This window comes from Anticarsia gemmatalis, chromosome 8 (genome assembly GCF_050436995.1).
Source record: "Anticarsia gemmatalis isolate Benzon Research Colony breed Stoneville strain chromosome 8, ilAntGemm2 primary, whole genome shotgun sequence".
NCBI classification, from domain to species: domain Eukaryota; kingdom Metazoa; phylum Arthropoda; class Insecta; order Lepidoptera; family Erebidae; genus Anticarsia; species Anticarsia gemmatalis.
Window position 1 is genome coordinate 9912559 of NC_134752.1, and position 16318 is coordinate 9928876.

Sequence of the window (16318 nt, forward strand, 5' to 3'; positions counted from 1 at the left end):
AATTGTGCACCTCCGAGGAGATTTCGAAATCGATGGCTGTTGCGCAACACTAATGATAGCAAACAGTAAATAATAACACGAATTTGTGCATAATAGCGTGTTAAAACTATATTTTTGTTAAACTTATTACTGAAGTGTAGCATTACCGAGCCGGAATCTTGCAATCGCCTCGTACTTGTAGGATTGAACTCTGTGTGGTACAGCAACCTCACCGCGACCACGTCGTATTCCGGTAACTATATCAATTGATTGACGCGCCTACTGCGTCAGTAACCACTTTTTTGTTTGCGACTCTACCGCTCTACCACTACTTTAAATGTAGTTTGTAAGAACGAAATCTTATCATAATATATGATCTTTCGTTTATTAGTCATTTCTTAATCGCATGCATGTAAGTTCTTAATAACCTATACCCATTTTCAGAAATAGCTGCAGCTAGAGCATTTGATGAAACTGAGAGATGATTCTATAACAGTTATCAGCTTTCGCCAAATATAACCGGACATATACTCGTACATAGATTCGCTTCGAGCAATAACCGATCACTTCCGATAATTGTCGGTGCGTTTATTAACTTCGAAAACGTAAAAGTAAAACCCTTGATCATTGAGTCACGTGCTTCGCAGTCATTACACCAATTTGATTCAATTCTTTAACTTAAATGGCGCGACTCTCACTCTCACTGGACACGTGAACAACAATGAACGGCGAAATTTAATGTGTCTGATGTAATAACAGCAAAAAATGGCAATTCATTTCACATTAGTACAAAATTAGACGTGTTTAGCTTTTATAAAGTTTCATAGAGACTCGCTGCTGGATTTAAATAGCCTTTAATAGTTACATTGCAAAAATACACACGCACTCTGAGATATGAAACAACATTTAAATGTAATATTCATAACTAACAATGTATATAACTCATGCGCCGCATGAGAAGTTCGTGTTTCATTTTCATAAATTCAAACTCACGTAAATGGTAAATTGTTCGATGAAAACCGGTCACGTGCATCGTTTTGAACTTTTAATAACAATGATGATAATCGATCCATGACTACTAATTATACTAACTCAACATTGTTGTCGCATATTTTAAACGTGACATTCACTACTAACGGTAAGTTTTTATCCTATCACTATTAATAGAAATAGTTATTCCCCGCACTAGCTAATATGGCCACTAATTGCCAAGTGACAGACCCGTGGATGTAAACACAGTGATCGCAGTAATACTATTTTTATCCACTCTTTATAAGGAACCTAAAGGCTTGGCTCTACAATTTAAAGTAGGAATCGATGGTAGAAGAAAGTAATATAAATGCACTTTCTTTTTGCCCTCTTACACATTTTATCAATTTCACGGCGGTGAAGCCTTTGCGTTCAACACGCCACATTTTATACGTGGCATTTCAAATATTTTATTTAGACGCAGTGTTCAGTCGTTTTATTCTCGTTCGCGCCATGCCAATGTTGATCAAACATTCCACGATTTGTTAGAACGTTATATTCAAAGTAAGGTTAATTGTCTTGTTATTTGTTTGCGATACAACCGCCGTAATACTAACAAGTAGAAACAATGTTCCTGCGGTCTGATATCAGTTGCAATTTCGATAACAACGTTGCGGTTTCTGAAACTTGTTATGTCCGTGATCTTGTAACCTTTACAAATTATGTAACGATCAATTTGAGAAAATTGATTGCAATATTTTCGGAGGCGCACTTATGTTGTCACGCTTGACCAGGTAATAAATAATTTGTAATAACTTGTCCGCCAAAGTACGCAAACATTGCACTCTCCGGAATTCCGATGAATAATTCAATTTACTTTTCAATAAATAAAGCTAAAGTGTTAGTATAAGAGAGTCCAGAATTTTAAGCTTTATTTTGAAGGTGGAAAGTTCCAACATTATATTAAATATCCAGCATTATATAAAAGGGTGTCTGAAAAAAATATTATAAATCTTTTTTTCCCGCGGTAGGTGTCCATTAAAATTATTGTTAACAATAATTGACTTTTATATTACATGGTTCATAATTTTATAGGCTGCATAAATATATAATCGCGAAATACTTATATTTTATTTTTAGTAAAATTATTCATGGACACATAAGTTATTGAAAAACATTACCTAACTACACGTTAAGTAATATTTTTAATATAATTATAATAATACGAGGATATTATACGTATACTGGTGACGCATATGACACGTCTAAATTTCCATAAATAAATTGATTGATGTATCCGTGTTCACCTATGTGTAAAACCAACCATAGATATGATACCTGCTCACATTTATACCAACTATGGTTTTTGTGTAAGCCTAAACCCATTAGCGCATTCTCCATTAGAAATGTTTTGCATTATAAATTGTATACGTAAGATTTCACCCGCCGACCCGAGCAATTGGAACGATTAATCGAATGAGGCACACATGATATAAATGTAATCGATTGATTAGTACAGGGCCATTGATTGGTATCGGCTACCAGCGGTATACGATCAGGTGGTAATAAATTATTACATAATGGAGAAAGGTTGGTTTAATTACATTTTTAAGTACTGATATCCGCGATGGTAGTGGGAATGTAACCCGATCATCGTTAATTTTCGCCTCGAACGTGCGTCGGTAATATATTAAAGGCCCTTGGTCAATAATGGAACCAGAACTGAACTTGGCGTCATGACCAAATTCGTGAGCTGTCCGCAATGACAATAAACATCACTTTCTGTTCAAAACATTTATCATCAAGAAACTCGTTAACGCTTGTAAGCTGAGAACATCCTTTTATAGCGTTCATGATGGACCTTTAGAGTCATTCGGGGTAACTGTTCGCAGTGGGTAAGTGAGCGCAGGGCCTATATCTCTGATCGGGGTTAGGGGGCGGGGGTGACTGTTTTGGTCAATCATAGCTGCAAGCGCCGCGAACTAGTCGCGACATGTCAGTGCGCCGCACTGCACTTTGTTGTTTATTTATTTGCAAAAAACTGTTTTAGGCCATTTGATTGTGTCTTTCTTATTGTTTGGAAAACATTCTGACACGCAAGATTGTAAAGCAACACCAGGAAAGTCATGTTTTTTTAATTAAATGGTTATTGTTGTTGAAATTTTTAAGCGATATATAAAGTTATATTCATTACTTTGGACTCAGCGGTTCTTATATTCAATTTTGGGGTCTGCGGGAAAGTGTGCGCGGGTAAGTGGGCGCACGCGCACACTTCCCCGGATTCATAAAGATAATAATAAATTTATATAATTTTAGTACCAAATAAACTCTTATTTACTTATTTGTTTTAGTGTAGCGCCATGTTTCGAAATTATATTAAAAAAAAACCTGAACTTGCGACTGTTACAACAAATCGCTAAAGCAAAAGCTCTAATTGAACAGGATAAAAGTAAAGCAATTGGTATAAGCGAGTCATGTCTTCGCAAAAGACTTAAATTAAACATAGCTGCATCTTCAATAGGTCGGTTTAAGCCAGAAACAGTACAAATTATTTAATTTGATTATTAAATTTTTTTTTTTATACCTAGAATGTTCAAGTAGTTTTGTTGGTTTTGTGTTTGGATTTTCTGAAAAGGAGATGTATGGTTCTGGATCATTTTCATTAAATTTACTTCAAAGGCTAGATAATTTTGGTAAAATAATTAAATTAATATAATTAATTTCGGTCAAATTAACCAATGCATCCACTTGCCCCAAGTGCGTCTATTTACCCCATAGCTGTGCGCACACTTACCCACAACACGGGTCAAGTGTTCGCATTCCGACTTTCAGTTGTTTTTGTCTGTTTGAATGAAAACTAATATACTTACAGATTTAGTTTGTCTTCCAAATTGTAGTCTAATAAATGTTTATTTTGATATGTTACTTTTATTTTACTGATTACACTGTTCTAATTCACAATGTGGTCCCAAAGGTGAAAGTGCGCACACTTGACCCGAATGACTCTAAATAAAAATTGATACCCGCTATGAAAACGCGAATTCCGTCCTTTATTCTATTTATTAGTTATAGTGGTTCATGTTTTAGTTCATTCGTAATATGTGTACAAGACGTGATCTTTTGTTATAATAATATATTCTGATTGATTTATTTAAGTAGTATTTAGCATCTTAATTAATTCTATTATAACGCCCCTGACTCTACTTTTCTAACCGCATCGGCTCTCTAATCTGTTTATTGCAGTTGTAAACTGTCAAAACATCACATCACGCATAATCATAATATTTAATTAACACTGAATTTACGACCAGATAAAATGTTAATCGTTTTACATTCAACAGTTCATTAAAATCATGCAGATTAGATCGAAATGACATGTTAATAGAGACAGATATAGAAACTAATAACGTTGTCTGTTGTTGAGTGACAAGTGTCAGTAGTTAGTACGGTGAGGTGAGTGTTCAAGATAGATTGGCGGAGTGTGGCCGACTTACGTCCAGATACGTCAGATATAAATCTTATCTGTGGCACCTGGGCAATGTTCCGCGCCGGGGGGCGTCCGGTACTCGATAACATTCAACTATCTATTATACTCCGAGCTACTGTGCAAAATTACGATTTTACACTACGTTATGACGTTTATCGCGAAAACAAACACCAGAAGCGTATTATTGAATGTTGTTTTGTTTCCGTAATTTCAACTTTTGTAGAAAGTTTATTATTAATTTTGTTACACGATAATATAATGTTGCAGAAACCGTTTATCGGGACCGTGCATAATACAAAAATATTCTCAAGTAATTTATGACAATGTTTCTTAAGTCGACGATTTATATGACGATACATTTTGTAAAAGTACTTGTTGAGATTTAAACATACTTTCTTTCGTGTCGCAAAGTTGATGTATAGCAGTGTGGTGTAATATAAAACGTGATACGAGATAGCGACGACACGACAAGCGCGATTTGTCGACAAGTCGCGTTACTAACGACAACTTGTCGATGTACAACGTCGACGCGCCGCGGAAATGCGGCGTAACTTAGTTGTTACTTCAGAGAGAAAAATTCAACATAAATTGATTGTTAAATAAGTGTTTAAATGTCACAGGAAATGCGTAAATCTGATAATATTATGTATTAAGTTTATAAATACATCGTTTCTATAATATCAATAATGCTATGCGTTGTCTGATCTACAAGTCAACCTTTGAATGATGGAGAGATAAACACTATGCGCATAAAAGGTGCTCACTGCACATAACTTTATAACACTTGTTCTAAAAGTAGTGTTGGACCAAGAAGTAAACACGAAAATAAATTCAGCAACGACTATAACATTTAATGGCAATAATATAATTCGTAGTGTGAATAACATTCGCATCGTAATCACCACATTGTGTCGCTATAAAGTGAGAGAACTTTATTTACGGAGGATAACAAACACATAAATAAACTGAGCATAATCCTCGGTATTGGCATTGCAAATAGACTAAAGTGTCATGTTTGATCATGGCACGAGAAACTAACGCAATATCTAAACATTTACATAGACATCAAATATTGAAATAGTCGACTAACATGTATTTCTACATTGTATTGGACAAAAAGGTATCTATAATTCTATAGTTAGTGGGTCAGCCTGTCGGCAAGTACTACGATAAATCTTGGTTAGTAAGTTCGCGTGCTGGGCTCGTGTTAACATCGGTTTGGGCCTAACAACACGACGACAACGAGGCGCACTCGATTTAAATGTAAATATTGCAATTAGAGCCTCCTTACGCGCCTTCTAACCTAAACAACCTGAAAGTCCGTTACTAGATAGCATAGATCGCGGTGAATAGAAAACTGACTTAGTACTTACACGCTCGTGATGTTTGCAGTTTCAGTTGCAATGATAACGTTAATATTGTGCCGGCTAAGGGCTACTACACACTGCCACGTTGCTTTTAGTATAATATCGAATTATTTACTTCTTCTTCTTCTTGTTTTATAAATACTTGAGAAAAATATTATTTTGTGAGTGTGTTCTTAAAATAAACAATTTAATAAAAATGTGTTCTTCGAAGTCCTCGAGAGATATATCACAGTAATAGATTTTTAAAAGGGATACTTCAGCAGAGTCGTATAACAGCGAGCCAGGTGTCTGTCTATTTTTAGCCAGAGATCATTACAATATCAATAGGCCCCACATGCCGCCGCTGTTGCGATCTGTCTACATAATTCAAGATCGACCACAGCAGTGTGAATGTGAACCACTATCAATGGTTTCAGAATAGTTGTACCCTTACAAAGTAGCATGACCATTTTTAGACCAGGCCAGTGCACAAGTTTGTAATATGATACACTTGTGCCCGTTAGTCTAGTCGATTATACCTGTTATCGATTTTGCAAGAACTGACCATTTATCAAAATTAATACCTATCGTTTACTGCATGCCCAAGATGGAAATTCGAAAGATGGCTAACTATACTCATCACTCATACCGTCTCCTACAATTCAATGCAATGTAACTTATAAGCGAAGTTTCAAATTAATAATTATTACCTGCCTACTTTCTCGGGGACAACTTGAATGCAAAATATAATTCATTTTAAAATTAATTTCTTATGTCGCGTAAATCGGACGTTGACTTGAACATCAGAGACATCAAAAGGAATTAACCATGTATACTCTATTAAATCAATTATAGTTTTCTCGCATAAATACTAACTTTATGGTCTTTAAAGAAAGCAGATATCTTAGAAAATATTCTTGCTCATTTCATTATAAAATACAGAACAGTTGAATAAATTCACTGGCGGTTATTCACTTATTTGTTACCAAAACACGCGATTGTTCGACATCGCATGAGTTTCCATGGTTTGCGTTCCCTGAATCGTTGACAAAAAACTTTAAACTGTTACAATCAACGTGAGTGAGATCTCAAAACATGACAGTCTAATAGAACGACAAGTCCTAACAACAAAGTCTATAGTGTTTCTCACACAAATCACTAATTAAACCTTTGTGAAGCGCACGTAGGTTGTGTAATGCACCCTAGTGCTAAAAACGTGTACTCTCCAACGACATCATAATCTATGTTCTATTGTCTATAAACATTTTGTTGCTTGTTTCACCTTTTTAGATGAAACACTGTTGAAGAAGCAAATCTGAACGAAATCTAAAATTAGTCTTATATTGAGATCTACTTTGTTATGGAGTCATTTTCTTCCCGCGAGCAATTTTGTAGGCAAATCATGTCTACTTACACTCGAAATAATCAGAAAATCACTAGAGGGGCTGTCTCGTGTGTAATCTCCAAATCAAGAATTCCAAGACAAACACCTACATATACGGTGGGTTGATATATTTCCGTTGGCCGCCAATACCAATTCCCGTGGATACCCATTGTACCCGTACCGGTAACCACTAATGGGTACCGGGCTTCTACCGCTCCAATAAGATTTATTCCTATCTTATCTGAATAGATTGCCTTAGGTTATAGATTAGTACCAGGATATCTAGCACGTTTGATTTGCTTCTATCGCAGTATATTGTTAAGCGCTATTTCCTATTTCGTCCACGAATTCCGGTCCCACCGCACTGATTGAATATTTAAACTTACACGATAGCAAATTGAGTTTAACTAAAGGTTATTTCTACCGTTATACCGAGGAATGTATTGTTTAGAACTCAACCATCTGATGGTGCTCTTACAATGTTCTTATTTGCAGTAAGTCATTGGAATAGTAGATGAAAATTTGCCGTGAAAACAGTTCGTTGATAGTCGATAGCCGTAACATCAGTGAAATTTGATATTGCATCGTGCGGCGCTGCAAAGGCAATTTTATATTAATCGTTTCTGTATATAGGTAAGTAGTTATCCAAGGTGCAAATTATAACTTGTTTAGATATACGGCGCCCATCGAGATTGCAGGATTTATTGAAGTAAAGTGCGGTGAAGTCCACTACAGTACTAATGAAGACCTTATCAGACAGGCAGTGTATCACCCATTTCCGATTCTGTTCCGTAACTACCTATTTGATTGGAACTGACCTTCTTTAATTTTTATTCGTAGTCTATCTACATTGTGCATTGAGTATTATAATTTTCAAGTATTGTACTCCACCCAAAATCGAACATTGTAAGTATATTTTATTAAATCGCGCTACCAAAAGAAAACTTATCGGCGAAAAGCTACCAAATACGTTTATTTAATAGTATCTTTGTAACATGAGAAAGTATAGTGTGGATATAAATGATCGATCTATAAACAATATTGATATTGGACATGTGAAGCGTGGAGCTTCCGTGGACTAACGAGCATCAAACGGAAGCCGATCATAAAGATCAATTACGTGTGCATATTCCACTATACGCCTCGTAATATACTATGCAAATTGCGTGTAATTATGTACGAATATTAAGTTCTGAACATGGGAAGATGCATGACGAGATGACGATTACTATGTAATGATTATATCAAAGAATGTACACGTATGCGTTGAAGTGTTTATCAACATGTATAATTACTTAATTAAAGAATAGCTGCTGCAATCCAAAGTTTATTTATGTGGTAAAAAAATATTTTATAAACTGTTTGTTTAATGAAGCTATTAAAGTGCTACTTACACGTAAAATATGTGGTCAGGAAACCAGAAGAATGTCATTCTATAAGGAAATTGAATGCAGTAGCGCGGGTTCAGAAAAGTTTTATAACAATAAAAAGTAAAAAACTAATCCGATAAATTAATAGAGCTTAGTAACTCAATATTTACTTATTAAATGAGTCCATAATTTAACTAAGATTATATCATTAATAACTGTTAGTTTTTCAAATAGATTTTTCGACTGGCTGTTTTATAAACAAATGTTATTGATCAATATTAGTATTAAGCAATAACTTGTAACTGTTCATAGGTAATAATATGGCACACTTCTCGCGTTACGAGTGCTGACCTCTGCCCACAAAGTTATTAATAAAAGTAAGATAGATATTAATGACTCATACGTTAAGATGTTTTTAATTTATTATCACTAACGTAGCCGAGTGGTAACCGTTTGCCTCCCACGCCGGGGGTTAGGAGTTCAAATCCTAGACACTACTATGTTTTCGAAGTTATGTGAGGTTTAGACATTTACATTTGCGACAACGGTGGTATAAAAGGTCCTGAAGACAGTTTTAATATTCAACAGTTCTTATATAAAAGCTATTTTTAGCCTGCACTTGGCTTCCGTAGTTGACTTTCTTTATTATTTTAATCTGATAGGAGCCCAGTGCCTATTATGACTGGATTTAAATCTTATTGACATCGATTTATAAAATCTGTTTGCTATTTGATGAATACATTATATTAATTTTCGTCTCTTTATTTTCAGGTGCACTGAAGAATTCGAGCAGACGTCTGATAGATTGACCTGAAACAGTATACAAGTAAGTAATTGCATTATTTAAAACATTGATTATGACGTAAAGATTGTTCTTTTTGAATCCAGCCTTTCACATGTTGTACATCCTTAGTCGAGTCAAAAACTTGTTTTTCATTAATTTAAATAGCTCAAAGAAACGTACCCCGAACGAAAACTTTCGAAGGAACAAAATAAATCTGTACCATTTTACAGACTGCACAAAATGCAGTCAAAGTAAATAATGAAATAAAAATACCCAGTCGGCAGTATACAAGCAATGTCAACATGACAGGGAACATGTCAAATCTGACATGATAATACCTGAGAGGCTCAACAGAAAATTAAAAACTTCAGCTCCCTGGGGGTCTCTTAACGTCAACAAAAATAAAAGTGTGATGACAAACTACGACTTTAATCTCATCTCATGAGAGCCTTTTTAAAAGTGCGCCAGCTACTGTCTTAAAATATTAAAAAAACTAGCTGACCCGTGCGGCTCCGCTCGCGTGAATTTCGTACTGTTGCTTATTCGTTTGAGCACGCGAATTGCGAAGCACTCGATACACCTACACATAAAAATGTTAACAACTCTTATGTCATCTAATGGTTATTTACGAAAGGGACCCGAAGGGCACACAATGTGACACAGGCTCAGGCAGGCCTGATTTCCTGTGGTTACCTTCTTTTCCGCTCTCGTCTGTATCCGTAGCAGTTTACAGTGTAAAATATAATACCTTATTATAGACTGACCATTGCTTACCCGTCTAGATTCAGAATATTATTATAGGTCCTATCTGCGCCGGAGCTCTTCAGACGCGTAATAATGTATACTTACGATGATACGTCCGAAACCGCGTAACCCGTAATTATTTTTTATACTTATATCATCCGTTGTTTATTTTTTAAAACTTACCACATAGTCTGTTTCATAGCTATCCAATTTATTTCCTTAATGCAACCAATTAATTTGGTTATGTGTTACGAACTACAACGCCATCTGTTAGTAGCGGCGAACAACGACCACAAACGAAATTATTCGGTTTGCCACCTAGGATATCCCGACCGCACCGGACCCTCGTAAACCAACATTTTTGTGTAATAAATCATACAACATTTATGTTTGAAAATCTTATAAATGTATAGCCTGTTTCAAAGGTATTTTTTTTACAATAAAGCAATCAAAATAAATTAATTAGGAAAAACATGCTTTGTTGCGGACTATACGCCATCTATTGGTTGGTGCGAACAACAGGTATCGATGCGGCAGGCGCCGCGAACTATATTGCGAATGTTGTGAAATGGATTCACAACGCCATCTATGGTATCTTTAGGGAAACGCAGGTTCGAAAGATTTCTACGTATTTTTTTCAATTTTCTAAAAATCTATGAAAAATTATGCGATAAAAAGTATCCTAGAAACTGCTCCACTACTTATTCTATGCATATAGCAAATTTCAGTGCGTTCTATCCGGTAGTTTTTACGTGATAGCGACACATACAGACGGAGGACAGAAAAGAAAATTATAAATTGCAGATTCGGTATCAGTATCCGTTACTAAACATCCCCCATTGGTTTTTTTTTAAATATATTCAATGTACAGAATTGACCTCTCTACAGATTTATTATTATAAGTATAGAATAAGTATAGAATAGATATAGATAAGAATACCTATATTTATACCCAGGCGGTACATTAGAATCGCTGTGGGTTTGAAATAAATGACTATTAATGAGTAATAAAATTTCATATTATGATCGTACTAAATGAATCTTAGAGATTTTTTTTTTGCAACAGGCAGCTAACAATCCTATTAAAAATAGATTAATAATTTAGATTAAGATTTAAAATATTGAATAACCAAGTAGGTACCTACTTATACTTTCAAAAGACTGCGGAATTTATGACAACAAAAATATTCGCTCACTCAATATTGTGATAAAAATGTTATTTAAATAAAAAAATATGTCAAAAAATGATAACATTGAATTAAATCACCTAAAAAAATTAACACAAAATTTAAAAAATAAATAAATTGTACAAAAATGAAATGTCACTCGTTAGGATTTGAACTTACTCTCTCATGTCAAAACAAAAGTTCAAACTTGATATGTTACTACTTCGACCACGAACGCAATTAATATGCAAGATAAAATTATACGTTTATTCCAAAAAGGCGATTCGATTTTTTTTTAAATATTATAAATATCCTAAATGTTAATCAGATAAAAAAAACATACTTAGTACAAAAAGGATATTGTGAATAACGTTACAATTTTTTTTAATGTAAGGCCATTGACCTAGGTTTAGAATTAAGTATTTAAAATGGAATTATTTGGAACGTGATAACACTTGGGTTACTGGGTCGTTCTCCTGAAAATAAAAAGCAAAACATAGAACTACTTAGATTTTAATTCCAAAATACATATTATCCTACATTGATTAGGGTTGCCATAGATTTGGCTAGGCATTTTTAGGACCGCTTGCCTGACCTTGGCTCTTCTTAAAAATTCAATAGGAAATTTAGAGGGGAAATTAGAGCGATGAGTACTATGCAATATGGAAATTTGGAATTGGGGTGGGGGCAAGACTGCCGGACTCTGCTGGAGTGTAGAAGGCGCTGATACAGGAAAATTATCCATGAAAGTGTAAATTTGACGCATATTTCACAACATTACTGTATTACCATACTCAAAGAGTAGGTATATCTTTTGTGTTCAAACCATGTATAATTGGTCACTGAGTTCGTACTCAGTTTTAAATGATTCGTATTTAAATTGAAACATTGTTGGTCGACCTTCCGGTATGAGTTTTGTACGCCCTTGAATTTTATGTGAGGTATTTTTCTGAACTAATGATGCCTAAACACATTTTATGCTTAATAATGTATAGGTACTTGCGATGATACGTCCGGAACCGCGTAACCCGTAATTATTTTTTATATATCATCCGTTGTTTATTTTTTAAAACTTACCTATAGTCTGTTGCATAGCTATCCAATTTATTTCCTTAATGCAACCAATTAATTTGGTTATGTGTTACGAACTACAACGCCATCTGTTAGTAGCGGCGAACAACGACCACAAACGAAATTATTCGGTTTGCCACCTAGGATATCCCGACCGCACCGGACCCTCGTAAACCAACATTTTTGTGTAATAAATCATACAACATTTATGTTTGAAAATCTTATAAATGTATAGCCTGTTTCAAAGGTATTTTTTTTACAATAAAGCAATCAAAATAAATTAATTAGGAAAAACATGCTTTGTTGCGGACTATACGCCATCTATTGGTTGGTGCGAACAACAGGTATCGATACGGCAGGCGCCGCGAACTATATTGCGAATGTTGTGAAATGGATTCGCAACGCCATCTATGGTATCTTTAGGGAAACGCAGGTTCGAAAGATTTCTACGTATTTTTTTCAATTTTCTAAAAATCTATGAAAAATTATGCGATAAAAAGTATCCTAGGAACTGCTCCACTACTTATTCTATGCATATAGCAAATTTCAGTGCATTCTATCCGGTAGTTTTTACGTGATAGCGACACATACAGACGGAGGACAGACAGACAGACAGACAGAAAAGAAAATTATAAATTGCAGATTCGGTATCAGTATCCGTTACTAAACATCCCCCATTGGTTTTTTTTTAAATATATTCAATGTACAGAATTGACCTCTCTACAGATTTATTATAAGTATAGATATCTATTTGAGTCGCTCGAGGAAAAAGTAGATTTTGTTAGGATCTCAGATTTAATTTCATATTTCACCGGATTATCGTGACAATGCTAGTTAACTTTTTCGGCTGATGCACGGCTGGAGTCGGTAGTTGAGTAGTTGACAACTAATAAAATTCCTTATTTATTACAACTTCCTTATATTCTTTACTGAATGGATGAACATTATTGGTTGAGCAAAAACTTGCGGCTAATCTAATGCATCATGTATGTAGCAAATCATATCGTTTACACGTGCCATAGCTTAGTTTAAATCTGTAGTCTTATTCCAGAGTTGCCTTATTGTAGAGTATATTTGTTTTTATTCGACAAGTGTGAGGTCTGTGGTGTGGAAGGTTTGTGTACAGAGACCCTTAGACGTTACAAGTTATTTGTAAATATGACTAGTTATACTGCATTTTGCTTTAGAACGGGTTTATGATATTAGTAGGCAAGTGCCACTTCTCCACTTGATTGGCAAGTTGCCAACTAATACAGGATACCACACTAGAATTATAATAATATACATATTTTACTAAAACTTTAAACGAACACGGTTGTTACATTAAATAACTTAGTTTTGTTTTTAAATAAATACTCGCTGTGGGATAATTGTATTTGGCTTTCGTTCATTTATTTTCTCACCAGCGAAGTAGTCGTACATACACAGTAATGTTCTTTTCAATTGCTCGAAAAAAATCACGGAATCTTATTTTTTAATAACCTCTGATAAATGTATCCTGTTTATTATGCTTAAAGAAATATTCTTGTTTTAATAATAAATAAAAATGTATTTAAATATAAGTTAGATAGGCAAGAATTATATTTCAAGTGGTTTTCAAGCCATTGCATTAATTTTAGCCCTATTTTTTTAACAGCCATTCTTAATGTAATACAATAAAATAATTTAATATTAGTTATGTTCCTCTGTAAAAATTAATAACTCTACATATATTCCGTTTTATGGTCAGTCGTTTAGAAGAAAACACGACCTGAACGCGATTTGTCGATTAATAATTAATAAGAAAACGCTTTGCCGGTTGTATAATTACCTTGAAGCACGTCAAGTGCCCGTCATAATAGCTTCTAATGAACGATACCTTATTTACTGTAATTATATCTATACGCTCATACTTACACAAATGCTCTTTCTCACATAGCTTTATTGATTTTCCAACACTAATGTTTTGAAGACTTACCTTTTACTTGTGTATATAATCTCAGAAATAACAACACATAAACTAATATGATCAGAATAATCTAAAAGAGCGTTTTACTATCCTTGAATAACCTAAGATATTGTGGGAAGAAGTCAAAAGTTAGTTATATAAGAGAGACTTAACGTAGCTAAATGTTTAAGGAAAAACGCGACTTCACGGCAAAAATTAAAATACTAGTTTCTACTTAATGTACAACAGAAGGATGCATTTCGTGTGCATGAAGAAGAACGAGAAATTGTTTCTAGTATATCGTTTTAGAACACATTTAATAGAGGCTTTACTAAACTGTATTACAAAACAAACTACATGATTGGCACCACTACACAGCGAGATTAAAATCATAATCCCTTGACTTGATACAGTAAGAGTCACTTAGCTCGGTACACTCGAGAGCAGTACGTACACTATGTATAGTATGTACAGTACCATAATCTGCCATTATTCCGTCATTATAGAGGCGATACGAAGGCGACGTCGCGCAGAGCCGAGCTGAGATAATTCGTCGGCGGTTTCGATGTAACGATAGTCACAGTGTTGGCATAGAGAGCACGTTACAAAACTCAAATCAGATATGTGTATGTCATGTTACTAATACATGTCGAATTAATTGTTTGTGTCACGCTTTCTAGCTTCTCTTGGAACATGTGTTCTACGTATTTTCTTGTTTGTTCTAATAAGCGGAAACTTTAAATGAAGTTAAATTGAACAACAAAGAAAGCGTGCTTGATAAATTATGTTTTGTTTAATTTGAAAGCCCTTAAGCGAATTATTGGGCCGCTACTTTATGCTCTATCATTTTAATCAAAATTATATCAGAATATAATTTAATTCTTGTTAGATACTTGCCGCTACTACGCATAAAATGTACCATTTCTGTCTTTTTAAACTGTTTTCAACAAGATGATGATGAAGATAATCTCCGTAACGTTTGCCTTTAGTTATGAAGCAATAAACAGATAAAAATGTTAATGTTCACCTTAACTATTCATGTTAAGTTAATGCAAACAAGCGCGATGAAGATAGAGTTCTTACACTCCAATTTGCAATGTTTTTTTGTCTTCCCTTTAATGCAAAGTTGATGATAGCCAATGATTATCCACATATAACATGGTCATGATTACGCGAGAGTGAGCAATTAACTGTCAGATAACAATCCTTGCAAGCAACAAATGTTATAATTACATTCAAGTTTATGATTTGAGTTCACTCGGAAAGGTCTAAGATTACCTTCGCGTTAGATATGAAAAAATATTGTTAATCTCAATCAGCGTGTTAAAGGCTCGTTTCAGCGCCTCCGTGCGAACGATCGCGGAGATAAAACTTTAAATAGAATTAATCGTTATTCCCGAGTAACTTTATTCCTTTCATAAGTAAGTTTTATCTTAACGTTGACTGGAAATGCTTGAAAAACTATACTTGGAACTTAGTTTATGAAACACTGAGAGTTATTACAGGCAACCGAGGTTAATGGGATAGTATCGTGTCTACCACCGATGGACCACCGTCTCGACGTTCACACTTATGTTTTACACCCAATTTAATGGTGTCCGTGTCTTGTTATCTTGTTCAGAAGGGAAATTGTGGCTCTACATTAATATCAAAGACCTACTTAAATTGTTATTTTAAGTTTCTAGTGGCCATTATCCATAATTTTGATTATAATTTCACGCACAGTTATTGCTGTGCGAATTGTTAGGTACTGTTTGCTGTTTTCTCGAATAATTTATTTAAATTAGGTGATACAGCTTTCGCTTTTAGATGTTGTAAGTGTTAAACACAAACATCCTTATGTCTATTCAATTATTGTCAGAAGCTCTTGGAGATTGAAACAGAATAAACAATTATGAATTATTTTATCAGGATGCTTTTAATGTCTGCTTATATTATATAGTTAATTATAAATTACCCTGTTGTTTGAAACTTATAACTAAAATTAATCGTCTACTGAGAAGTTCTGTTCATAAATGTAATCTTTTAAAACACATTTATTTATTTTACATCTGCAATTATATTATTATGTTCTTGTGTTAGAGCGTGATT

General features: G+C 34.3%; 1 protein-coding gene across 1 annotated transcript in view; it reads left to right on the top strand.

Moving 5' to 3' along the window:
* The window catches only part of LOC142975030 (uncharacterized), an 81503-nt gene that overhangs the window by 43424 nt on the left and 21761 nt on the right, over nucleotides 1-16318 (top strand). Inside the window, exon 3 of the mRNA XM_076117669.1 lies at nucleotides 9307-9361. The gene's annotated coding sequence lies outside the window, so the exon portion shown is untranslated. The remainder of the gene's footprint in view (nucleotides 1-9306; nucleotides 9362-16318) is intronic.